The sequence below is a fragment of the Saimiri boliviensis genome, chromosome 11, assembly GCF_048565385.1.
Source record: "Saimiri boliviensis isolate mSaiBol1 chromosome 11, mSaiBol1.pri, whole genome shotgun sequence".
Classification (NCBI taxonomy): Eukaryota; Metazoa; Chordata; class Mammalia; order Primates; family Cebidae; genus Saimiri; species Saimiri boliviensis.
The window spans coordinates 112,007,954-112,034,100 of NC_133459.1; the positions used below are offsets into that span (position 1 = coordinate 112,007,954).

The 26,147-nt window shown below is 38.1% G+C and overlaps 1 long non-coding RNA gene across 3 annotated transcripts in view; it reads right to left on the bottom strand.

Annotated features, from left to right (window-relative positions):
• The window catches only part of LOC141580338 (uncharacterized), a 304,648-nt gene that overhangs the window by 110,533 nt on the left and 167,968 nt on the right, over positions 1 to 26,147 (bottom strand). Inside the window, exon 4 of one of the 3 annotated variants that reach the window (XR_012512573.1) lies at positions 10,441 to 15,830. The exons of the other annotated variants lie outside the window; for them this stretch is intronic. This is a non-coding gene — a long non-coding RNA (uncharacterized LOC141580338). Of the gene's footprint in view, positions 1 to 10,440; positions 15,831 to 26,147 lie in introns of those variants that run through there. 3 annotated transcript variants of the gene reach the window in all.

The window sequence follows — 26,147 nt, forward strand, 5'->3', positions numbered from 1 at the left end:
TCTACCCCCCACCCCTCCTGTCTTCTCTCTTCTCTTCTCCAATCTCTTTTCCAGCATTTTCCCATAGCTGATAGAAATGTTCAAGACTCCTCTAATAAAAGCTCTTCCTTAGTGTCATACACTCCTTTCCTCACCAACTCTCACTGAGAATACTCAAAAATCTAGTCTACCCTGCCTATTCTCTTAACTCCCCACTGGAAGCCACCTTCCATCCTCCCACTGTACTGGAAGTGCTCTCGTCAAGCTCACCAATGACTAATTGACAAATGGAATAGACATTTTACAACCACTGTCTTATTAAATCTCTGCTGCATTTGCCACTGTTCAGCAGCCTCTTGGAAATGCCCTCTTTAGTCTTAATGTCTGTGGCTTTGAAACTATTGTGATTATCTTTAATGCCTCTCTGACAGTTCCTTCTCAGTTTTCCTTCCCATGCTATTTTCTTCCACCTGCTACTTAAATGTCCATGTTCCCCAGAATTTTGTTGGTGCTTCTAGATGCTTAGCCTCCACCTTCTCCTGACTGTTTTCTAAATTCCAGAGTTCCAGTTGCATTTGTGGCCTATGCAACACATTTCAACAACCACTTTTATTTTGGGACTAAATTATCCAGAGACAGTTTCTGTTGCTAGGAACTGAGAATGGAGGAGATTTGGCTGAACTGCAATTCTGGTGAAAATCAACAGGAAATGCAGTTGTATATAAGGACAACATGAGTGAACTGGAGTCAACACACAAACAAAGAAGAAAACAATAAAGTAACAAAATAAGCACCTTGGTAGACATACAGCATTCAGATCAAATAATGTGATACCCCTACTTTACTCTGCAGTATTGTGTCCAATTTGGGGTATCACACTTAGACAAGCAAACATGCATTTAAACAATGTTTACTGGATTCTACATGACAAATCATACTAGGCAGTGAAAATAAAAAGATTAGTAAGATTCCTGTCCTTTTGATATTTATTTTACTGGGAAAGATAAAGTTAAATGCCGTAAGTACTAATATAAAAGAAGTACTGGTAGTGTAGAGGAGGTGTAGCCAAAGCTGCCTTGGGGCACATGGATAGTAATATTTGAGATGAATATTGAGTAATAAATAAGGGTTCACCAAATAAAGAATGAAAAGGTGGACATTCTAGGTAGAATAAATTGCATTCAGAGGAGACAGAAATAACAGATGATCTGAAGTGTAGGGTAGAAGAGACAAGGACATTCCAAGATAAGAATGGAAAGAAAAAGGTGGTGTCTAATCAAGAAGGACCAGTTTCTAAGTCAAACACTAGCCTTCACAATCTAAATAGTAAAAGGCATAGACACCATATCTTTATGGGTCAAATAAAGAAAATGGGTCTGTTTATTGTGAAAAGAAGTGTAGAGAACAGAAAAGGGTGCCACACAATTCAAGATCCGTCTTTCAAAACTATAGTTATACAAACTTTTTGCCTACATTGTTTACACCGTTCAAGAAGAAATTACTACTAATTGGATCACCTTTACAATAGACTGGAATGTCTTATAAAGGAGATAAGTTCTCTGTTACTTGCAGTATTATTCAAACTGGTCTAGAAACTTATAAATTGAATTAACTGGGTAGGAATATAGGTTATATGAACTTTAAGAATTCTACTATTTATTTAGGTTTCTACTGTTCTTTGTGTTAGTTTTGCTGCTGACATATTTGTATCCTTAGGTGGGAGGCTCCATTGTTCATATAACACTTTCTCTTAAGAGGCTGGGTCAACAGCAGTAGCCAGTAAATTACCACTCCTCACTCTTTTTTTCTTTTTTTATACTTTGTGTTCTGTGGTACATGTGCAGATCATGTACGATTCTTGCATAGGTACACACATGGCAATGTGGTTTTCTGCCTCCATCCCCCATCACCTACATCTGGCATTTCTCCCCATGTTAACCCTCCCCGACCTTTTGGTGTTTTAGTCATGAAGTCCTTGCCTATGCCCATGTCCTGGAAGGTTTTGCCTAGGTTATCTTCTAGAGTTTTTATGATGTTAGGTCTTATGTTTAAGTCTTTAATCCATCTGGAGTTAATTTTAGTATAAGGTGAAAGGAAGGGGTCCAGTTTCAGCTTTCTGCACACTGCTAAGCCAGTTTCCCCAACACCACTTATTAAGCAGGGAATCCTTCCCTTATTGCTTGTTTTGGTCAGATTGTCAAAGATCAGATGGTTGTAGATGTGTGGAATTATCTCCAAGGCCTCTGTTCTGTTTCATTGGTCTATATATCTGTTTTGGTACCAGTACTATACTGTTTTGATTACTGTAGCTTGGTAATATAGTTTGAGGTTGGGTAGCCTGATGCCTCCAGCTTTGTTCTTTTTGCTTAGGACTGTCTTGGCTATGTGGGCTCTCTTTTGGTTCCATACGAAGTTTAAGGTGGTTTTTTTCCCGTTCTGTGAAGAAGGTCATTGGTAGCTTGATGGGGATAGCATTGAATCTATAAATTACTTTGTGCAGTATAGCTATTTTCATGATATTGATTCTTCCTAACTATAAGCATGGAATGTTATAGTTCTCCATAGCATTCTGTTTGTGTCCTCTCTTATTTCCTTGAGCAGTGGTTTGTAGTTTTCCTTGAAGAGGTCCTTTACATCCTTTGTTAGTTTTATTCCTAGGTATTTTATTCTCCTTGTACCAATTGTGAATGGGAGTTCACTTTTGATTTGGCTCTTTTAAAGTCTGTTATTGGTGTATAGGAATGCTTGTGATTTCTGCACATTGATTTTTTATCCTGAGATAGCTGAAGTTGCTTATCAGTTTCAGGATATTTTGGGCTGAGATGATAGGGTCTTCTAAATATACAATCATGTCATCTGCAAATAGAAACAATTTGACTTCCTCCTTTCCTAATTGAATACCCTTTATTTTTTCTTTCTTGCCTAATTTCTCTGGCTAGAACTTCCAATACTATATTGAATAGGAGTGGTGAGAGAGGACATCATTTAGTGCCAGATTTCAAGGGGAATGCTTCTGGTTTTTGCACATTCAGTATGATATTGACTGTAGGTTTGTCATAAATAGCTTTTATTATTTTTAAATATATTCATTTGATACCTAGTTGATTGAGAGTTTTTAGCAGAAAAAGCTGTTGAATTTTGTTGAAGGTCTTCTCTGCGTCTATTGAGATAATCATGTGGTTTTTGTCTTTGATTCTGTTTATGTGTGGTAGATTACATTTATAGACTTGTGTATGTTGAACCAGCCTTGCATCCCTGGGATGAAGCCTACCTGATTGTGTTGGATAAGCTTTTTGATGTGCTGTTGCAATTGGTTGCCAGTATTTTATTGAAGATTTTTGCATCAATGTTCATGATAGATATTGGCCTGAAGTTTTCTTTTTTTGTTGAATCTCTGCCAGGTTTTGGTATCAGGATGATGTTGGTCTCATAAAATGATTCCCTCTTTTTGTATTGTTTGGAATAGTTTCAGAAGAAATGGTACCAGCTCTTCTTTGTATGTCTGGTAGAATTCAGCTGTGAACCCGTCTGGACCTGGACTGCTTTTGGTTGGTAGGCTCTTAATTGCTGCCTCAACTTCAGACTTTGTTAATGGTCTGTCAAAGGTTTCTACTTCTTTCTGGTTTAGGTTTGGGAGGGTGCAAGTGTCCAGGAATATATCCATTTATTCCAGGTTTAGTGCTTTATGTGCATAGAGTTGTTTGTGGTCATCTCTGATGGTACTTTGTATTTCTGTGGAATCGGTGGTGATATCCCCTTTTTCCTTTTTTATTGCATCTATTTGATTCTTCTCCCTTTTCTTTTTTATTAATCTGGCTAGTGCTCTATTTTGTTGATCTTTTCAAAAAACCAGTTCCTGGATTTATTGAGTTTTTGAAGGGTTTTTTGTGTCTCTATCTCCTTCAGTTCTGCTCTGATCTTAGTTATTTCTTGTCTTCTACTAGTTTTTGAGTTTTTTTGATCTTTCTCCTCTGGCTCTTTCAATTTTGATGACAGGGTGCAGATTTTGGATCTTTTCTGACTTCACTGGTGGGCAGTTATTGCTATAAACTTCCCTCTAGACACTGACTTAAATGTGTCCCAGTGATTCTGGGACTAGGATTGTAAATCCTGCTTTTTTTTTGCTCTCCATTTGCTTGATAAATCTTCTGCCATCCCTTTATTTTTAGCCTATGTGTGTCCTTGCACATGAGATGGGTTTCCTGAATACAGCACACTGATGGGTCTTGACTTTTTATCCAATTTTCTAGTCTGTGTCTTTTGACTGGGGCATTTAGCCAATTTATATTTAAGGTTAATATTGTTATGTGTGCATTTGATCCTGCCATTTTGATGCTAGCTGGATGTTTTGCCCGTTAGTTGACTCATTTTCTTCATCATGTTGATGCTTTTTACCATTTAGTATGTTTTTGGAGTGGCTGGTATTGGTTGTTCCTCTCCTTGTTTAGTGCTTCTTTCAGGAGCTCTTGTAAGGCAAGCCTGGTGGTGTTGAAATCTCTCAGCAATTGCTTGTCCACAAAGGATTTTATTTCTCCTTCACCTATGAAGGTTAGTTTGGCTGGATGTGAAATTCTAGGTTGAAAGTTCTTTGCTTTAAGGATGTCGAATACTGGCCCCCACTCTCTTCTGGCTTGTAGAGTTTCTACTGAGATATTCACTGTGAGTCTGATGGTCTTTCCTTTGTGGGTAACCCAATCTTTCTCTCTGGCTGCCCTTAGAATTTTTTCCCTTCATTTCAACCCTGGCGAATCTGACAATTATGAGCCTTGTGGTTGTTCTTCTTGAGGAATATCTTTGTGGTGTTCTCCATATCTCCTGGACTTGAATGATGGCCTACCTTGCTAGATTGGGAAAGTTCTCCTGGATATTATCCTGAAGAATTTTTTTAGCTTGGATTAATTCTCTCCATCACATTCAGGTACACCTATCAAATATAGATTAGATCTTTTCACATAATCGCACAATTCTCAGAGGCTTTGTTCATTTCTTTTGACTCTTTTTTCTCTATTCTTGCCTTCTCACTTTATTTCATTGAGTTGATCTTCAATCTCTGGTATCCTTTCTTCTGCTTGGTCGATTCAGCTATTGAGACTTGTGTATGCTTTGCGAAGTTCTTGTGCTGTGTTTTTCAGCTCCATCAAGTCGTTTATATTCTTCTCTAAGCTGTTTATTCTTGTTAGCATCTCATCTAACCTTTTTTCTAGGTTCTTAGCTTCTTTGCATTGGGTTAGCAAATGCTCTTTTAGCTATGAGAAGTTTGTTAACACCCACCTGCTGAAGCCTGTGTCTGTCAATTCATCAGATTCATTCTCCATCCATCTTTGATCCCTAGATGGTGAAGAGTTGTGATCCCTTGAAGGAGGAGAGGTGTTCTGGTTTTTGGTGTTTTCATCCTTTTTGTGCTGGTTTCCTCCCATCTCAGTGTTTTTCTCTACCTGTGGTCTTTGTAGTTGGTGACTTTTGGATGGGGTCTCTGAGTGGACATCCTTTTTGTTGATGTTGAAGCTATTTCTTTCTGTTTCTTAGTTTTCTTTCTAACAGTCAGGTCCCTCTGCTGAAGGACTGCTGGAGGTCCACTCCAGACACTGTTTGCCTGGGTATCACCTGTGGGGGCTGCAGAACAATAAGGGTTCCTGCCGGTTCTTCTTCTATTATCTTTGTCCCAGAAGGGTACTCACCAGACGTCGGCCTGAGCTCTCCTTTATGAGGTGTCTCTTTGAGTATATGGGGGTTGGGGAGCTGCTTGAAGAGACAGTCTGTCCCTTATAGGAGCTCAAGTGCTGTGCTGGGAGCTCCTTTGTTCCAGAGCTACTAGTCAGGCACTTTTAAGTCTGTGGCAGTGGAACTCATAATGGCCTCTTTTCCTAGCTGCGCTGACCTAGGAAGGTCAGCTTTATTTATAAGTTCCTGACTTATGCTGCTGCCTTTTTGCAGAGATGCCATGCCCCACACAGAGTAGTCTAGTCACATTCTGCTTGCAGAGGCATTGCTCAGCTGCTGCAGGCTCTGCCTGGCTGCTGTGTCAACTGCCTCGGTATTGGCGGACTGCCTTGGTATTGGCGGACACCCTTCCTGCACTGAGCTGGACTGTCCCAGGTCCAGCTGCACTTGCTGTGAAACTCTCAATCCAGAGCATTTTGGACTGCCTCTTTTGTGGGGGTGGTACCTGCCGAGCCAGATTGCCTGGCTCCCTGTTTCTGCCCCCTCCCTTTCAGTTGAATGGGCTGCTCTGTCTCCCAAGCATTCCAGGTGCCAGTTGAAATGGCCACCCAGATTTGTGTGAGTTTCTGTGTGCCTACCCATGGCACCAGCCATACTGAAAACAGGATGCTTTTCCGCCTGGGAATCTCCTGGTCTGTGGGCAGTGAAAACTTGTTTGGAAACGCAGTGAGCACTCACCCTCTGCATTGTTCTTGCTAGAAACTGCACTCTGGAGCTGTTCCTTTTTGGCCATCTGGGATCACCCCCCTACTCCTCTCTCTTTTAAGGAAAATATTTTTAGGCCTCAGAAAAGAATATAGATTTGCAATCAAAGTTTTAGATCAAATATTACTCTAGTGATTTTTACCTTCATTACATTTTAATAAACAAATCCTTCCTATCTTGTCATTTTCCATAATTATTTTAACTTTGAAGGAATTAAAATCCATATATTGGTGTCTGTCCATAATTAGTTTTTCCACCACAAAGTAAGTTCCTTTACCCTCTTCAATTTTTGTCTAGTTTATTTTGACTTGCCTTCTTTCTTGCCACACTTATTCCACATTTATTTTCAGAGTGGGCATTTCTGTTCATTCCCATAATCAGATTTTGGATGAAATTATCTTTCAACCGAACCCATCTGGTAAATTCCCAAACCTACATTAATCCTAAATTTTACTTTCTATACTCCTCTATCCTGAATGACAGGAAGAGTTTCTTTTCACAAGTATATCAGTTAATGCTGCAACACTTTCTGTAGTTGTCAATTTTAGCTGAGTCCTCATAACGGTAATTACTTAATTTTCCTTGGCCAGCTCACAGTTCCCTCAGTAGATATTCCAAAACTTCTTTCTCCCCAAGAGTATTCCAAATCTTACCAGATTGTCTTGCCTTCTATTTCACAGGCAAATGCAAGAGCATCTAGTATCCCTCATTTCCTTACCCCAATTTTTAAAATTATTTGTATTCATCTGCATTCTTCCTCCTTGAACTCTCTGCACTTTGACTAAGGCTATTCCCTTAAATTATGCTCTTAGTTCCTCCCATGTCCCATGTCATTATGAATCTTGAATCATCAACTAACATCTTCCTACTATATCTTCTCTTTCCTCTGAGCTGAGAAATATTCCAGCATTTTTTTCATTTTTATATAGATCATGTAATATGTTACTGATTATGAAGGCAATAGACTTGGAGATATAAAAATACAGGTAAGGGAAATTTATATTGCTTCAGGAAGAAGATCATAAAGATATGAACAAGAAAATGGTCGTAGGGATAGGGAGGTTGGAAAAGTTTGATAAATAATTAGGAGCTAAAGTCAGTATAGTGATCAGTATTATTACACATTATAAGAAGTACATGCTGTCACTGTCACTGAAACTGAATGACTCCTACTAAAACCTCTGATGCTAATTGTCTCAGATACCATCATACTGCCTGCAAGATTAATACTTCATTCTCTTTGCTTCCTGAGTCACTAACTTCAGATTTAAAATCTTATATTAGCACTTTTGATTGGCCAAGACAAGGTCACACATCTATTTTTGAGCTGCTTAGGAACACTGCCCCAAGAAAACAAGTTATTTGGTATTTTGAGCTTCTGTTTGGAAGAAAACTGTCTCACCATTTTGGGAGAGGGATTAGATCTTAAAGAGAAAATATAAATGTGAATTAAACTCATGCCATGGCTTTTTGAACATAAAGGCAATTTTTTCAATCAATTCCTATTCAGCAGATTTTCCAGTCTTTTACCCCGTTTTAACCTCTTTATCTTTCTTCACCTTAAATACGTCCCAACATTTTAGTTATCCCCCAAGATTTAAACAATCACAGATTCAATAAAAATGCCTATCCTAACAAAAGCCTCTGGCAAAATTGTATAGGGCAGAGACAAGAGGAAAGGTCTGTGAAACACCAAGATCAAGACTTTCAAATTTGAAGTTAATCAGCTCCCACTGAGAGAACTGTTCAATGGCTGGTAAAGATGCCTAACTGTGCTTTCCATTTTTTACCTTGTTCCTTATCACATAATGAGAATTCTTCTGACACAGTGGTCAACTATAATCTAAGTTCACTATGTTCACAGTATTCTGTTGAGTTACCAGGATGGTAGAACTATCAAAAACAGGGAGGGATCATTTTATCTTGGTGTTTTTTTCTTATTGGTAAACCAAGGATGGAAAATAAAAACGAAAAGATGGAGAAATATCTCCTGGGTGAAGTGGAAAATAGGAACAGTCCCAGAGTAGCTATTAAAGAACATTAGACTCTAAAATAAATTGGGTAATCCATGAATAGATAAGCAAGATGAGACTGTATTATTGATGATCTATCACTTCATCTATCGGTGAAAAGTGCCATGAAAGAGGATGTGTCAAATATAAAATGTGGCTAGAAGCCATGCAACACAATGTTCACCAGAAATAATTCGCTTCAAACTTATTGCTCTGAAAACCAACAGGTGTCAACTAATTCATAACTTCAGAGAGGAACCCAGAACTGCTGGCAAAGGTCCCTACACCTTTAGAGTCACAATTTTTCCCAACTGGGGTCCCCTGCAGCTTCAGAACTGGCACACCAGGCAACAGTTCTGTAGCAAAAGGCTTTTTCGAACTGCATTTTTTTCAGCGGTTAAATCTGAGCTGTAACATTTGGCAGGTTTCCTTGCTAACATTTGGCAATAATTGTTTATCAAATGCTAACAAGGAATGCTGCCAAATGTAACAGCTCCGACTAAACCATCTAAAATATAATACTGATGCAAAAGTCTACAGACATGTGCTCAATTTTTCTGACTAATCCTAGAAATAGGATCCTGTGCCCTTGGTCATCAGACCATGCTGCACCACAGCAGGGAGGCACAAGGGACCAGATTCTCTTTCCTCTGCACAGTGTATTATTTCCCTTGATTTCCAAGGGAGCTTCTGAGAGAAAGATGCCTGGTAAACAGAGAGATGGAAATTTACAACAGCCTAGAGACCACATACAGTGCAGCTTCATCAATTTGGATGCGAATTCGTGAAATATCAGGCAGCAAAACCAAGGCAGAATTACCTTTGATGGACGAACCATTTTTCATTCATATTGCTCCCCCGACTGTGCCTTGCCGTCCACTTTGAAGGCCTCATTCTTGTACCCATTTGGTCTCTTCCTTCTAGCTCTTTGAGCAATCTAGGTCTAACTTCCCTGTCTTTGTTGATCCAAATCTTTATTGTTCTAGCTCAAATTTCACTTTCTGTAGGAAGATTTCCCTATTCCACCTTTCAATTATTCTTGTCCTGCCTTCTTAAGTTGCTTTTGTCTCAAACCTGCATTGCCTGAAGCCTTATTTGGCCCTTGATACTATTCCTTATTACCAGCACTGTTCCCCAGGCAGTTCAGTACCTTGAGTCCTTTCCCCAATCATCCTACTATCCCCTTGAGGGCAGGATCTGACTGTATAACTTCCAGATTTTTTAAAAGAGAGCTGCATACAATGCTGTACTTGTGACTCGTTAGGGCACAAGTCATAGATCAAATGATTTTCAAATGGTTATAAGTACTCATTTGCATACTGATATCTCATATGCTAACTGGAAGGTATACTCAGTTATTCATCAAAATAGGTCATTTCAGATACTTTCCCAGGTAATTTTAGCTGATGTTAGCTAAATTTGGGTAGGTACATATATTTGAAAGGAATCAAACTGCTTTTCTTCAAAACTCTAATGGAAACTTTTAAACATTCAGTAATCCTTTATTGGGTTTGAACTACATACTACTTTGCTAGCTTCTTGGAATGCAATAATAGGAAAGATACTGCCTTATTCTTCACTGCCCTACTCTCCTCCCATCAAGAAAACATGCCAGAAAATGTCAAAATATTATTTAAATAATAAAAAAATTACCCAATGTTACTTGAGGAATAAAAATAAGTAACTTACCATTTTTAAATGTTTATGGAAGAAAATTTTCATTAAAGATATATCCTAAAGGCTACTGACAATATTTCTCATTTTATATAAATACATACTCACATTAGACATACACACAAGTCACACATAGCATTACAAGCCAAAGGATTTAAAAACTAGCTCATGGGAGTAGAACAGTTAGAAAATGCAAAATCAAGGTTCTCATCTCTACTATAAATACATTGCAAAAGTATTTCCAAATGCAAGATTTTGGTATTACAGGAAAAGTATCTAAATTCTAAGCACTCTCTGCTTTGCCATTTAACAGCCAAGAGTCATTAGATAATTTCATTAGGTTCTCAGATGTTCAAATCCCTCATATAGAAAATGAGGATAACAATGCCTTCCTTGATTTATGTCAAAGACCTCTGCCAAATACCCTCTCAGAGTCTGCATATAAAATCAATGAATCTCTCGTTTAGGAAACATAGGCAACAAGACGTACAAGCAGTTAAAAGTAAACTAGGGCACATAATAATAATTTTAAGCCTTTAGACTTTTCACTTAAAATGCATACTTCTACTCCAGTCTTAAATTGTCCCCAGGAATGCAATCAGATTCCTCTTAACTACATTAAAGGAGACACAGGTAGAGTTTTCCTCATAATATTCCAAAAGATTGCTGGACATGAGTCATATAGAGTTGCCAGCAGCAAAGATGTCTGCCCTGTGCCTTCCTCAACCTTAAGTCCCAATGAGAAGGACCCAATATTTAAATGGCAACCAAGCAGAAGAATGAAACTTCTCACAAAGATTTTCAGCCAATAAAGCACCAAATCTGGGCAAGTCTTTTTGGATTGGTGCCAACATAGACTAATTCATAAACTCATCAGGGCTTGGGTCTTTCCCAGCTGTGTAAGTTAAACCTTTTTAGTGCCTCTCTATGCTATTCTTCCCTCCTGACCCTCACAACATCCAGCTGACGTTCAGGCTGTGGAAAACTGTATTGCCAGTCTTGATGGAGGAGAGTGCAGTTTGTGCTACCCCAAGGACACTGGGGATATGCCTTTTTGCTATAAAAAGAGGCCATCACAGCTTACACAGTGCTTCTGCTCAGAAGAACACCTCCTCATTATTTTTTCAACAGATGTCTTGGTGAAGCATATTTTACTATTTATGTTAGCCTCCTGTAAAACATCTGAGAAAATTCAGAATAACAATAAAAAATGATTGTGTTCACAAAATCGAGTAAATCCAATAATATTTCTGACAGAATTGATTACAATAATGTCAAATACCCCTCTCCACTCTCTTTGAAAGTTATTTCAAACATAAAGATAATGAAATATGTTGCCTGTCACTTGTAAATTGTGTGCTGAAAGTCTAAAGAGATAATTTAAAGATTTCCAGGTAGAACAACACACTTGCTTTATTTTATTTGTCAAGGAAATATATTAATGGGAACTTTGTACTGTGGAAGTTGGAAACCCCACAAGAGAAGCAGAAATTTAAATTACAATATGACATTTTTTCATGGGTCATATTCCTGAATTGTAGAGGCTTCTCTACAACTAGTGGTGGTGGTGGGTGGGGAGAAAAGCAGATACTTAGTTGATATTTCCATAAAATTTAGGTTTAGGTTTTGTTATGGTGGTATAGCATAATGGCTAAGTGCATGAATGTTTAGTATTAAGTCACCTGGGATCAGGCTCAACTCCATCACTCACTATCTGTGTGACCTAAGAAAGTCACTTCACCTCTCTGTGCTTACATTTCCTCCTCTGTAAAAGGAGACAATACTAATTACCTCATTGGTGTATAAAGTGAATAAAATAGGATGTATAAATAACTTTATGGAATGAAGCACATATTCACTGCTCAAAAATGATAGCTATTTTATTACTGAATGCACTGATGGCTATAGTTGTTATCAGATATAGTCCTCTACATATATTCCTTCAGCTCTGTTTCTTGCTTGTCCCCATTTTATTGTTTTCACCCCAAAATTACATCACACTTTTCATAGTCTGTACCTCTTCCTCATTGATTACTCACTAAACTTTGTAATGAGGGGCTTATGATCTTATTTTTGAACTGGTTGATCTTTTTATTCTCTACTTTCCCCACTATATGTAAACCCTGCGTGGGTATGTCTTGATCATCACTGGCTCCTCCAAATCTAGCATTATCTGTCATATGGCAAGTGCTCAACACACAGCAGTTAAATAAATGAGCACATCATTGTGCTTTATTTACAGATAAGGAAAATGAGGCCCTGAATAATTCAGTCAATTGCTTCAAATCGAAGTCAGTTCAACTAGCAAATGGAGGAGCTAAGACGTGGAGACTGGTTTTCACTATCGAAGTTCATGCTCATTTCCCTGCACTTGCTGTCTTGTTGAACCTACAGCTGCATGTGGCAGAGCTCTGGAAACCTGACTCACACGTCTCCCTACCAGTTTTTCAGAGCACACTTTCCTTATACAATATTTTTAATGGAACATCATAGGGGGCTACTTGTAAATCTCAGTTAGTGGAGTCCTTCTGAACACCAACCACTGACATTCAAGCAGTTAGGCAATTATTGCTGCTGGAAATCCAAAGGCCCAACCTGCATGCTACCAGTGCTTCCATCTCCAGTGAATTTACCACCAGGGACAATAAAAAAGAAAGTAGTGAAATGGTAAAGTAAGTGTCTGATGGTTAAATGTCACAATAACAGATTTCTACAGCTTAATTGTTGTTTGGGGGGTGAAAGGGAATGTTCCTTGGGAAACAGTAGGGAACAGTTGGTAGTAAAGCCAATTTATGCTCATATATTTTGCTGTCATCAACAAAAGTCATTGCCTAGATTTGGCTGAGACAGTATTTTATTGCTTAGCTCTTTTAGATACATCAAATTTGATCTTCATTTTAACACTTCTATCTCTGGATAGTAATAATAATAATACACATTTTGTAGTGTTTCAAAATTCTTCTCACTGCTAGTATACGTCAATTATCTTTGATATTTACAACATCCTCAGGTTGGCCAAAGAAAGACTTATTTTCCCCATTTTCCACATGAGGTCATTGAAACAGACCAAAAGCTAAGAGACTTCTGTGCCATCACACAGAGTGTGACTGACCCAGGACTAGAGCTCATCCCCTGACTCACAGTCCAATGTTCCTCCTTTAGTGAATATACAAATAAGTTTGGGAGAGCTCCATTGACATTTTGACTTAATTCCAAGCCATTTCAGATATGTTAAAGTATGGTATTCATCAAAGAGCAAGGAAACAGGATGCAGTGCTGCTTTTGCACTAGCTCTTTCTTTCTTTTTTTTTCTTTTTTCTGCAGTAAATTTCAGTTTCTATCAGTACAGGCCACTTAATATCCTTCTCATGTGTATTTGGGAGATTCCATTTTTCTCACTTTCAATAATTCCCACAGATTTTTTAAGAAATAAAAACAAAACACAACAATAAGAATACTTAGGGGCTGGTATCCCAATCTGATTAGCATCCCCAAATGGATACTTCCTCTAATTTTATAGCCCAGCCTAAACTGTATTTACCTTGTTCAAAGCTAGAATGTCAACATCAGTCAAGTTGCTGGTGTGTGGGGTCTACTGTGAAATCACAGTGAACCCAGGAGGGACTGATTAGCATGACCTGCTATTTATTAGGCAACCATGGCATTTTGACCACATCCTAAAAAATCATTCCGAAGAAAACAGTTTTCTGGCCTTTTGCCACTTAAATCAGAAGAGGGCTTCTTAGAAAATGTCTAGTTTGCTTCAATATCTACAACTCATAGTCAAAAAGACATGATAGGCTTCTGGATTTTAAAACATCAAAATGCGTGGCTATGATATATGCAAGTAGCTCATCCTTATGACAAAGCAGGGGGTCTATTTAGACCCCTTTGTCCTTTCAAGGTAAGACAACACTTGTTAACAGAACTCTTCCCTTTCTTACCAATACTTTGCTAGGCACAATAGGGGGAAACACGATGAAGGTTAAAAGTCTTGACCTGAAAGAAACTGCACTGTCACCGGGAAGAAAACATTGAAATATAAAGTGCACTCAGAAGATGTGGCCCACTTAACAGTCATTTGGTGACATGTCTATAAAGCTGCTTTGTTCTCCCACCCCCACTCCCCAGCATGGGTGCTTCATATTTCAAGGTATATTTTGTTAATAATTCCTGCTTTTCCTGCAGCCAGGAAATCCCTTAAGGGAACCGGTATCACCCAGGGAGAAATTCCTCTGTTTTAGAGTTAGACAGCTCTAGATTTGAAACCTGGTTTGCACTTTATGTGCTGAGGAATCATAAGCAATTTATTTAACCTCTCTGTGCTCTGGTTCTTCATCTTCAAAGGTGTAGACAGGAGAGTGTCATGCTGGATATATGCAAACCACAGGTGCCACAGAATGCTCATCTTCCTCCTTTCTTACATCACATATTTTTGTATCCCAAAATACTTTGCCCCCTGCATTTGTAATTGCTGGCCTTGATGTAAAGCAAGGGAACAAGAATGCTATTAGGCATCCACAAGAGTTAAATTGCAATTTTAACCCAAGGAGGAGGCCCTAATTAGATTAATTTGTAGATATGAATATAGGCCATTCTGTTGAGATGGCCAATTAATTCAAAAGAAGATCTTCCTTTGCAGAAAGACAGAACCCTACCAGAAAACAAATCCCCTTTCATGTTGTTCTTAGCCAAGAGCAGATGTCTGGCAATATGAAAACATAGTGGTTATTTTCACAAATGAGATCTTTCTTTCTGCAGGCAGCATTGCAAAGCTAACTCTGGCTCCTATCTGAGGCTCAAATATTACTATCTGTGCAGTGTTTATAGCAGTATTCCTGCAGCTCCATTAAAAGGTACCATGACCTCTTTAAATACATGAATAATCTTCTTCAATGTGCAGTTATACAGGTTTGGAATTCATTGCTCTTAAACAACGAGCAGGTTCCCAAACTCTACTCCCTTAGGAAGTTCAATTAGCCTCTGATTATTTGCATATTGATTATTTCTTCCCCCCACCCCCTTTTATTCTTAACCTTGGGGCCTTATTCTACTAGCGTGAAACATATATTGAATTTGTCAGACCATTTTTCCTCCTAATGCTTTATACCAGTATTTATTTGGAAAATGCCACAGCTTACTTGGGCCCACTTGCTCCTTATGGTAGTAAAGGTCTGTTTTATCTAGCATTAATTATATAGTAATTTCAGGTACTTTATGAGCATGCATAATTCAATATTGCCTTTCTCATTGCTTTGCAGACCAAATTACCTACTGCCTGGGCTAGAGAAAACAGTTCAAAAGCACCAGCCCTGTCTCACAACTTAGGATGTCGCTCAAGCAAGTTCATCAGCCTCCTCTTTAGATATTGATCATCATTGCTGGTAGACACATGCAGTTTTCTTTCTTTCTTTCTTTCTTTTTTTTTTTCTTTCCCTATTGGGCCTATCCTTTGGCAAAGTTTGTTTGTTTAGAGAAGCAAAATAACTGTGGAAGAAATCAGGGGACCCCATATTATACGGACTAAATTATATGGAAGGATCCAGATAATTAAGACTAAAAAGAAAAATAAACCTGAGGCAAAATCCAGTTTTTATACTCTATCCATATTGTAATTCAGTTCAGATCCCCTTGATTTACAAATTTTGACTTACAAGAGGCTTTGCCATCATATTCTCCACTCTGATCCCTATCTTCTCAAGCTTCCACTGCCTATGTTTTCTACTTCTGGGAATAGAGCTGTGAAAATTAAAAAATTTGTAAATACTCTATGGGTTTCATCTTTACAACTTTGAATTTAAATCAGTCTCAGGAGCTAACTCTAAAGGTAAAGCTATTTACCTAAGAAAGTGCCACCTCTATTTAAAAGTATCTTTTCTAAATCACAAAATGTTTACTTTATTCTTCATACTGCCTGAAAGCCCAACATTCATTCATTTGTTCAACAAAGAATATGGAAAGCTTTACATATGCCAAGCCCTATGTGAGGCGTTCTTATACCTTTACACATGAAATTAATCTGAAATAATGAGCCTTCTTTTTAAAGATGAAAATATTGGATCCCTGGCAGGGATGAACTATTTTCCAGCCATTTAAACACTGGTGTGAATTAATTCAATGAGAACACTTTCTACTATCAACAGCTTAGATCAGTGGTATTGATGTGAATTGCAGTTATGAAAAGGGAAGGTGAATAAGGAATGTAGGAAACTCAGAACAGAAAGCTTGGCTTTGGAATGAGAGAAATATTAGAACACAGGGTCAACAAATGTCTGTCTGTTGTAAAGTAAAAATAGTAAAAAGGTTACTATATGCAGCCAATGTATCCATCATCTCATATAGTTATATGCATTCTTTTTAAAATTTTTGTTGCAGGAATAGTTAAAATTTACTCTATTCATTTAGCATGAATCCCCAATACAATACAATTGTATTACCCTGTAGTCCTCAGGCTCAGCATTAGAAGTCTAGACCTGATCATCCCACATGTCTGTTACTTTGTATCCTCTAACCCATAATAGCTACTTAACCATTTTTGCTCAACTCAGTATAAGACAGAGATTTTTAAATCCCTCTCTTCTGCCAGGATCACAGCTATAGTTTCAGCACTTTGGGAGGCCGAGGAGGGTAGATCACTTGAGGCCAGGAGTTCAAGACCAGCCTGGCCAACATGGTGAAACCCTGTCTGTACTAAAAATACAAAAATTCGCCGGGGGAGGATGAGGCACAAAAAATAACTGAGATTGCCCTACTGCACTACAGCCTGGGCAGCAGAGCAAGATTCTGTCTGTCTCATTTAAAAAGCAAGGCTGGGTGCAGTGGCTCACGCCAGTAATGGTGGCTCAAGGCTGGGTGCGGTGGCTCATGCCTAGCACTTTGGGAGGCTGAGGTGGGTGGATCACCTGAGGACAGGAGTTCAAGACCAGCCGACCAACATGATGAAACCCTTTCTCTACTAAAAACACAAAAACGTTAGGCGGAAACGATGGAGGGTGCATGCCTGTAATCCCAGCTACACAGGAGGCTGAAGCAGAAGAATTGCTTGAACCTGGGAGGAAGATGTTGTAGTGAGCCAAGATTGTGCCACTGCACTCCAGCCTGGGCATCAAAAGTGAACTTCACCTCAAAACAACAACAACAACAACAACAACAACAACAACACCCTCACTTTTCCCACCAAGACCATACGTCTCTTTTGCTCTTGGGATTCAGATCATAGGCTAATGCTTTGAGGGACATTGGGTTCCTTTAGAGCTAGCCTAGATATCTAACCATGGTTTAATTCAACTAGCATACAACTATTGTGAACTACTGCTATGGTTTGACTGTATCCACCAAAGTTCATGTGTTGGAAACCTGATTCCCACCCAACAGAATAGTGCTGGAAAGTGGGACCTAATAAGAAGTGATTAGGTGATGAGGACTCTTCTCTCATAAAAAGATTAATGCAGGTATGGGTTAGTTATTGCAAGAATGAACTTGTTATAAAAGTTAGTTTGCCCCTCTCTTGCTCTCACCCCATCTGTTGCCTTTCTGCCTTCCACCATATGATGATGTCTTATGAAATCTCTCACCAGATGCAAGTCCCTCAGTCTTGGACTTCCCAGACTCCAGAACAATAAGAAATAAATCTCTGTTCTTTGTAAGTTACTTAGTCTTATTTATTCTGTTACTGCTGCACAATACGGACAAAGCAACTATTTATAGCACTGTATAAGCAAATGCCTTCCGGTTCCAAATAAACACATACATGTATATGCTAGAATCCAATACACTTACTATCTAGAGAATTTTTGAAGAATAATTAAAATTCGCATGTTCACTTCTTCACTCACTAGGCCTGTGAGTGGTTCAAGATAAGATCTACATTATAAGCATAAAGAACAATTAATTTATTTGTTACTTAGGGGCCTCCACACAGATCATTAACACTAAATTCATATGTAAAAGTCAATAATGTGTACCGGTGAAAGATAACACATTCAAGTCTCTTAATATAACTGTTTTGTCGATATTTACTTTGGCAACCAGAATTTAAATTGGAAGTTTCACCAAGTTAGAGACCAAGCAAGATACCATAAAGCAGGCGTCCCCAAACTTTTTACACAGGGGGCCAGTTCACTGTCCCTCAGACCGTTGGAGGGCTGCCACATACTGTGCTCCTCTCACTGACCACAAATGAAAGAGGTGCGCCTTCCTGAAGTGCGGCGGGGGGCCGGATAAATGGCCTCAGGGGGCTGCATGCGGCCTGCGGGCCATAGTTTGGGGACGCCTGCCATAAAGCGTGAATTCCATGCCCAGAATTTAAAAATGAATGGTTAAAAAGTGGTTATTGGAATCTTGAAAACCTTCACCCCCACCAAGGATTAGAAAAGGGCCAAGATTTTGAAGACTGAAAGAGGTTTTGTAAGGAAGGCCATTCTTTAGAGATAGCCTTCTGTGTGCTATGAGTACACAGAGGAGAAGGTACCTTCCTCTGAGCTCAAGCTCAGATAATAGGGCTAAATGTATGCCCTGATATGTGCTACCTGGATTTCGGGGGGCACAGTCGACTGGTATCTGACACACGCCCGAGAAATCTAAAGGACAAGGCTCTGCTATCAATCAGAGGTGGCAGGCAGTGGAACAGATTGACATGGGCTACACCAGTGTGGCTACCACGATTCAAAACTGTGGCTCAAGGAAGCAAGGGCCAGATTGGAGTCTGTGAAAAACTGGATAGAGAGGACAATCTGGCAGGGCAAGGTAAGCCCAACTGGAGTAGATCTATGTGGGGCTGATGAGGGAACAGCCAGGCAGAGGAAAATGCATCATATGGGTTCCAAATTACCCACCTCTAGGGAAGTGGGGTCAGAGAGGCTCCCAGTGAGAGTCTCTGAAAAACATGACAAAAAGCCTGTGAGGGAAAGAGCAAACTTCCAACACCACCGCACAGCAGCGTCAGCCAAGTAAAACCTTCTCAATCTCTTCCCCACCCTCCCTTCTAGAACTTCAACCCTGGCAGTATCAAGTAGAACAACTTGCCAGGGAGAAGGCAAGAAGAAAGACCAGAGAAAGTGCCGCTGTGCATCCAGCCCTCAGTGAGGACAGAGTTCCTCCAACTGTGAATGAAATTAGCAGTTCTGGTTATTACATAGGACTCTATGCGTTTCTTATTACTCAGCGAAGACTATGTGTGACTTAAAATGGCTGTAGGGTTTTTTATTACCCAAGAATAAACAAAATTTTGGACTTTGTGAATTTTTACCCAGGGCCAGAGGAGGGACTTCTCCCCACTGAATAAGTTTCATTAGAATATGGGAGAAAAAATAAAGTTGCCTTTGATTACCTCCCATGAGTCTTGCTTATTGAGTGTATCAGTTAAACTTCTCAAGATAGAGGGAATTGCTTAAGGGAATACATGATGATTCTTCTCAACAACTTATAAACAGACTCTAATTCATAAATTTACTAACGGCTCTTTCCTGCTAGACATTAACAGAGAAAAAAATATCTCTGTTTGGTCATTAGCTTTAATTTAGATATAGCCTTAGAGTTACAAGGAACATCTTGAGGACAAGCAAATGGCTCTAGACTTTATTAAAACCACACTCCAATGAAATACTCCTGAAGCAGTGCCCTTTAGAAAGGATTGCTTGAAATACATTAAATGCAGTTGTTTGAAAATTTGTCCAACTCTGGTTGCCCTTTATTTTCCCAGTGCATGTGTATCTGCCTCTTCCCCCTCACCAGTAGCAAGAAGTCTTCATGCTCAAAGTTAAGGCCACTAAACATTCTCTGATGTTCACCTCCACCATTCTGACCCCAAAATGACTTACTGAGCACATTTTTTTTTTTTAGATAGGGTCTCATTGTTTTGGCCCAGGCCAGACTCAAATTCCTGGATTAAGGATCCTCCAACCTCTGCCTCCTGAATACCTGGGACCACAGGCATAAGCCACCATGCCTAGCTTATATTTATTTCTTTTGTTTTCTTTTTTTTTTCTGAGGAGTCTTGCTGTGTCACCCAGACTGGAGTGCAGTGGTGTGATCTTGGCTTACTGCAAGCTCCACCTCCCAGATTCAAGCAATTCTCATGCCACAGCCTCCCAGGTAGCCACAACACCTGGCTAATTTTTTTGTATTTTTAGTATAGACAGGGTTTCTCCATGTTGGCGGGGCTGGTCTTGAACTCCTGACCCCAAGTGGTCCACCCATCTCTACCTCCCAAAATTCTGGGATTACAGGAATGAGCCACCATACCCAGACTTACATGCCTTAAACATCAAAGATAGACTAGGCTCCAGGTAGTGATACAAAGACGACTAAAATCTGAAATCCCAGGACTACCAATATACAAAAGGAGCTAGAAAGCTAAATAAGAAAATCACTAATAGCAAAAAAACAAAAAATACACCGTGGGAGCAGAGAAGCAGAGATGACTAACTCCACTTAGAGAGGTCGAGGAAGCCTTCTCCAGAAGAGGTGACAATTTGATCTGAATCTTGACAAGTAAGTAAGGGCTCATCAGGCAAAAAGTAGGCAGAATAGCATTTTAGGCATTACATGAATGAGGGAGAGTGAGAAGGAACATGGATATTCTGGGAACTGGATAGAATTTAGAAAATGGTGAGGGCAGGAAATGACTCTCGGTGATGGCAGGGATCATAACAGATTACCTGTGTGGTTTGTCTTGTTCGGTGACCTGTAAATGAAAGGGAACCAACGAAGAATATTCAAGCTACTAGATCCCTGACTGGAAGAAGACAGAAACTGAATGAAGGAAGTTATGACGACTTTCCACACATACACAAGGACCATATCTTTCTCCTGTTCTTCCTGAGCTAACAGATTGTGCACATGATATCAAACTGTCTGGGTATTTTAGTGAAACTGCACAGTGGCATCCACCTCAAATTTAACTCAGAGAATATTCTTCCAGTTTCAGAATTAAATGCAAAAAAATATGATGCATCATACCACTAAAAGGATAAAGTCTTTTAAAAAGGTAACCCTGTGTTACTTCTTAGCATTCTCATGACACTGAGACAAGGTATCAAATCAGATATATAAACTTGCTGACAACTTTCTGTCTGTGATAATAATCTGTTCAAAAACTTAAGTGAGTTATGTCATGTGCTTTTCTTTTATGATTGTGTTTCCTTCAGTATGTGTCTCTCCCCACACTTCTTGAGTTTTTTAGTTGTATTTTGTTGTTTTAAATGTCAATTATTGTCAGTGAAGTCAAGATTATATTCTACTCTGGGTTTACAAATTGATTATTTATTCCAACACTGTTTCCTCCAGAGAACTGATAAACGCAATTTAAAAAATTAAAGGTAAGGCTGCATGCAGTGGCTTATGCCTGTAATCCCAGGAGGGGATTCACACTTGGGAGGCCAAGGTGAATGGATCACTTGAGTCCACAAGTTCAAGACCAGCCTGGCCAACATGTCAAAAACTTGTCTCTACTACAAAAAGCAAAAAAAAAAAAAAAAAAAAAAAAATAGCTGGGCACAGTGGCAAGTACCTATAGTCCCAGCTACTTAGGAGGCTGAAACACAAGAATCACTTGAACCCAGGAGGTAGGGGTTGCAGTGAGCCAAGATTGCACCACTGTACTCTGGCCTGGGGCAATAAAAAAAGATCCTGTCTCAAAATAAATAAATAAATAAAGATAATATTTTTCATTCCTTCATGAGAGGTGAGCATCAAAAAGGCAACAAGAACTTAGATGTTTAGGTTTTATTTTCAAGTTTTCTAAAACTTGAAAATAAAGTTTTAGAAATGCTAAGATTTAAATGAAGAATGAGGTAAACTGTTTTATTACATAACTGTATCACGAAATAGTCTGGGACTTTTAGTCCTATTATATATTAGAAAAAATTTTTTTCTGTAATCCTTGACAGATTTTCAATAATAATTTATTGGATAAATTATTATAAATTATAAATATTATTGTTATAAATATTATTTATAATCATTTTAATGGAATAATTTATGCTTTACTTCTGTTCAAAAGTAAATAGTTTATTCTGTTCTACTTATAGCCTTTCATAGTCCCAGTTTCACCACTATACATGAGATTGAGTAATTTATAAAGAATAGAAATTTCTTTCTGGTAGTTCTATAAGCTGAGATGTCAAAGACCATGGGGCCAGCATCTGGTGAGGACCTTCATGCTGTGTAATTTCATGGTGGAAGGAGAAAGTGGAAGAGACATCGCAACAGCAAGAGAGCCAGAGGTGGGTGACCTCATATTTAGAACACACTCATGCTCATGACAACTAACCCACTCCCTAGATAATGACATTAATCCATTAATGAGGACAGAAACCTCATGACCTAATCTCCTCTTATTAGGTCCCACCTCCCAACACTGTGGGATTGAGGGTTAAGTTTGCAATATATGAACTTGAGTGAAACATTCAAACCACAGGATATTCCATAGCACATTTGATTATAGCTTATTCTCTCAGTATAGAATTTTATTTCTACTTGTAGATAGCATTTTCCTGTTGTAACATCTCTTGTAATCATAATGATTCACTGAATTTCTTTCCCTCAAAAAACTACAGCCATCATGAGGCCAGAGGTCATATCAATCTTATTCACCCTTTTATTTCCATACCTACATCAATGCCTAATGTTAAATATTTGGTGGGTGACATGTGAATCTGGCATGTGCCATTAGCCATTTTTAAAGCATGGACAAGATAACTTGAAGACCTGTTTCCTTATCCGCAAAGTGGAAATCATAACAAAGTTCACAGGATGATTTTAAGACTAAATTAGATATCTAAATATAGAGTCTTCTTTAGAACTCTAAGAATTCTGACCTAGTCTATCTTTTCTAATCTATTGGTACTTCCATACAGTAAAGAAATAGTTTAAAAGGGAAGATATGTAAGGGAATGAAGAGGGTGGTTAAATATTTCTGTTGAGTGCAGCTTGGCATTACTCTCAAGAATGAAAATGGGAATCCAAAAGGAATTGAGGACCAGATGCATCAACATTATTAGTTCTTTTACCCACATCAGCAATTCTCTCCATGTCTTTGCATCATCAATATTCCCCGCTCTAATCTGTAAATTATTCACATCAGTGTATACTGAATTATTCACACCACTATACAACCTAACAACATTTTTTCCATTGGCCTCACATTGCCTTCTAGCTACTATTCCATATATCTCTACTCCTTTCAACACAACTTCTAGAGGGTGTTGTATTTTTTTAAAATATCTCCTATGACAAACCTAATGCACAATTTCAGAGCTCATCTTAGCAACATATTAGGCGCATTTGAAAGAGTTGATCTGTCTCTCCTATTTGCCCCCTTTATTTAAAAAATGTGATTCAAATATCAAAATGATTTTTAAAGCGTACATACACAAACACACACACACAACTATATATATGTATCATTACTCCCTCCCTTTATTATAGATAAGGCAGCATACTATACATTTTTTACTTAATAATACAACATGAAGATCTTTTAATATTAGTTCTGTAAAGAGCTTCCTTATCCTTTTCTAGAACTGCATAGTATTCCATCATGTGGATGCATTTTAGTTGGCATAATCAGCTTCCTATAGACAGATGAATATCAGGTTATATCTGATTTTTGCTATATAAAATGTTTCAATGAATACTAATATTCATTCACAACTTCATATTAGTGTATTTTATATGCATTATATATGTAGTAGAAGTTGCTGGAAGTAGGATTATTAGATTATAAGGTAAATTCTCTTATAATTTTTATAGATACAATCAAGTTGCTGTGCATTATATTACGTGAGCGATAGTAGTTTTATTTTCCATTGCTCTTATTCTAAATCACTCCATGTTTATCGAAATATTTTCTTAACTGGGCTTCCAGAAGACAATTTCTCTCTTGATTTTCTCCTCAGGCTAATAATTCTCTCCTTTTCTGACGTCTTTCTATGGCCCAACCTCAATATGGGCATGCCCTCACAGCTCAGCCTTTGGAATTATTTTTCTCCCTAACCTCACCAATCCATAGCTGAGCAATCAGGCACATGGATTTGAAAATCATCTATACATTGACAACTGTCAAATGCAATTATCTAGCCAGGACCTCTCTCCTGAATTCTAGATTCATGTGTCCAACATCTACTAAATATCTTAGAAGCATAAATAATACATTGTTCAAATATAATAAGTCAAAAATCTAATTCTAATTTTCTTCCCACAAACAAACTTTTCACATATCATCAAGTGACAAAGCCATTTTTTCAATTGCTTAGGCTAAAACTATTGGGATCATCTTCAATTCCTGTTTCTTTCAAACACTCTACATATTATCTTTTAGCAAATCCTTTTGGCCTTACATTAAAAATAAATACAGGATGCAGCCACTTCTCTTTATGTCTTTATATGACCTTACTCTAAGCTACCACCATCTGGCATTTTTTTTACGGTAGCTTCTTTAATGGTTTCCCTGTTTCCACTACTGCCAACCTAGACTATATTCTCTGCAAAGAAGTCAAAGTGAACCTTTTAAAACTTAAGTCAAATTTGATTATCCTCCCTGCTCAAATCTCTGCAATCATTCCTATCTCACTCAAACAAAAAGCCAGATTCTTTCAATGGCCTTCAAGGGTCTAAATGATGGGCAACCCCCAATTTCATTTATCTATGACCACGTCTCCTACTATTGTTTTTGTTTACTTTGCTTGTGTCTCACTGGCCTTTTTCCAATGCAACTTCAGGACCTTTCAGCTTGCTGCTTTCTCTGCCTTCAACATCCTCCTTCAAATACCCCCACTCCATCTACCCAGATGGTCAGATGGCTTGGTCCATTATGTTCTACATGTTTCTACCCAAATATTACCTTATCTGAGACTCTAGACACCACTCTTTAGAAACAGTTACTCCCATTCCTTTGTATACTACTTCAGGACTCTCTATCTCTTTTATACTACTTCATTTTCTCTGATACAGAGAGAAATAGATAGGCCTTATTGTATTTTATGTTTCCCCTATGTAAGCAATATGATAAAATAGCAGGAGATTTTGTTTTCTCCAATGTAATGTCCCTAGAATCCAGAACAGCACCTGTCAGAGGATATGTGTTTAATAAATATGCATGAAATGAGTGTAATATTTGCAGAATTCAACTCCCACAAAGCCTTGCAAAGTAATAAATAGTAATCACATTTTATAGATGAGGACACTCAAATTTAGTAAAGTTACATAATTTTCCAAAATCACTGCTACTAAGTAGCAGAGGCTAAGATTAAACCTAGGTCTGGTGAATCCAAAGCTAGGAAAAAGAAAAAGTGACAGTTGCAAAGAAGTGTAGTTCAGTATTACATACAGTGGGAAAACTGTAAGCAACATAGTTATCCTACTGTAAAGAATATTCACATAAATAAAATTAACTTTATTATTATGAGTCCATTAAAATGAACATTATAGAGAGTATGGGTTACATGGGAAATTCTTCTGATATTAAAATTTGCATCTAGATTACAATTACAAATGATTGATAAACTAAAAGATTTACAGCTTTTGTCTAGAGGATCATGAATTTCTTTTTATCTGACTTCTGTAATTATAATGTTGTTTATTTAACTTCTAGAGGTATATTAAGACAATAGAAAAATTTTTATTTTAAATCTTGTATAAATATAGTTATATTAGGATAAGATATTCTGCTGACTAGTGAGTAGTCTCTATGATATCCTGTAATTTTTGAAGAAAATAATAAATGTTGAAATCATAATGTAAACATAACACACAATTTTATTGCATATCTTGTTATAAAAAATATGCAGTAGATATTGGCTTGGGATACTTGACAATTAGCAACCTTAAAAAAATAGTAAGTCGCCTGTAATCCTAGCACTTTGGGAGGTCGAGGTGGGTGGATCACCAGAGGTCAGGAGTTCAAGACCAACCTGGCCATCATGGTGAAACCCCATCTTAAAAAAAAAAAAAAAGTAAGTCATGTACTATATAAATCTTCAGTAAATAACCACAATACCATGTAATAACTTCCTTTCATATCAAAAACAGATTTTTTTATCATTTATGTTATCATTT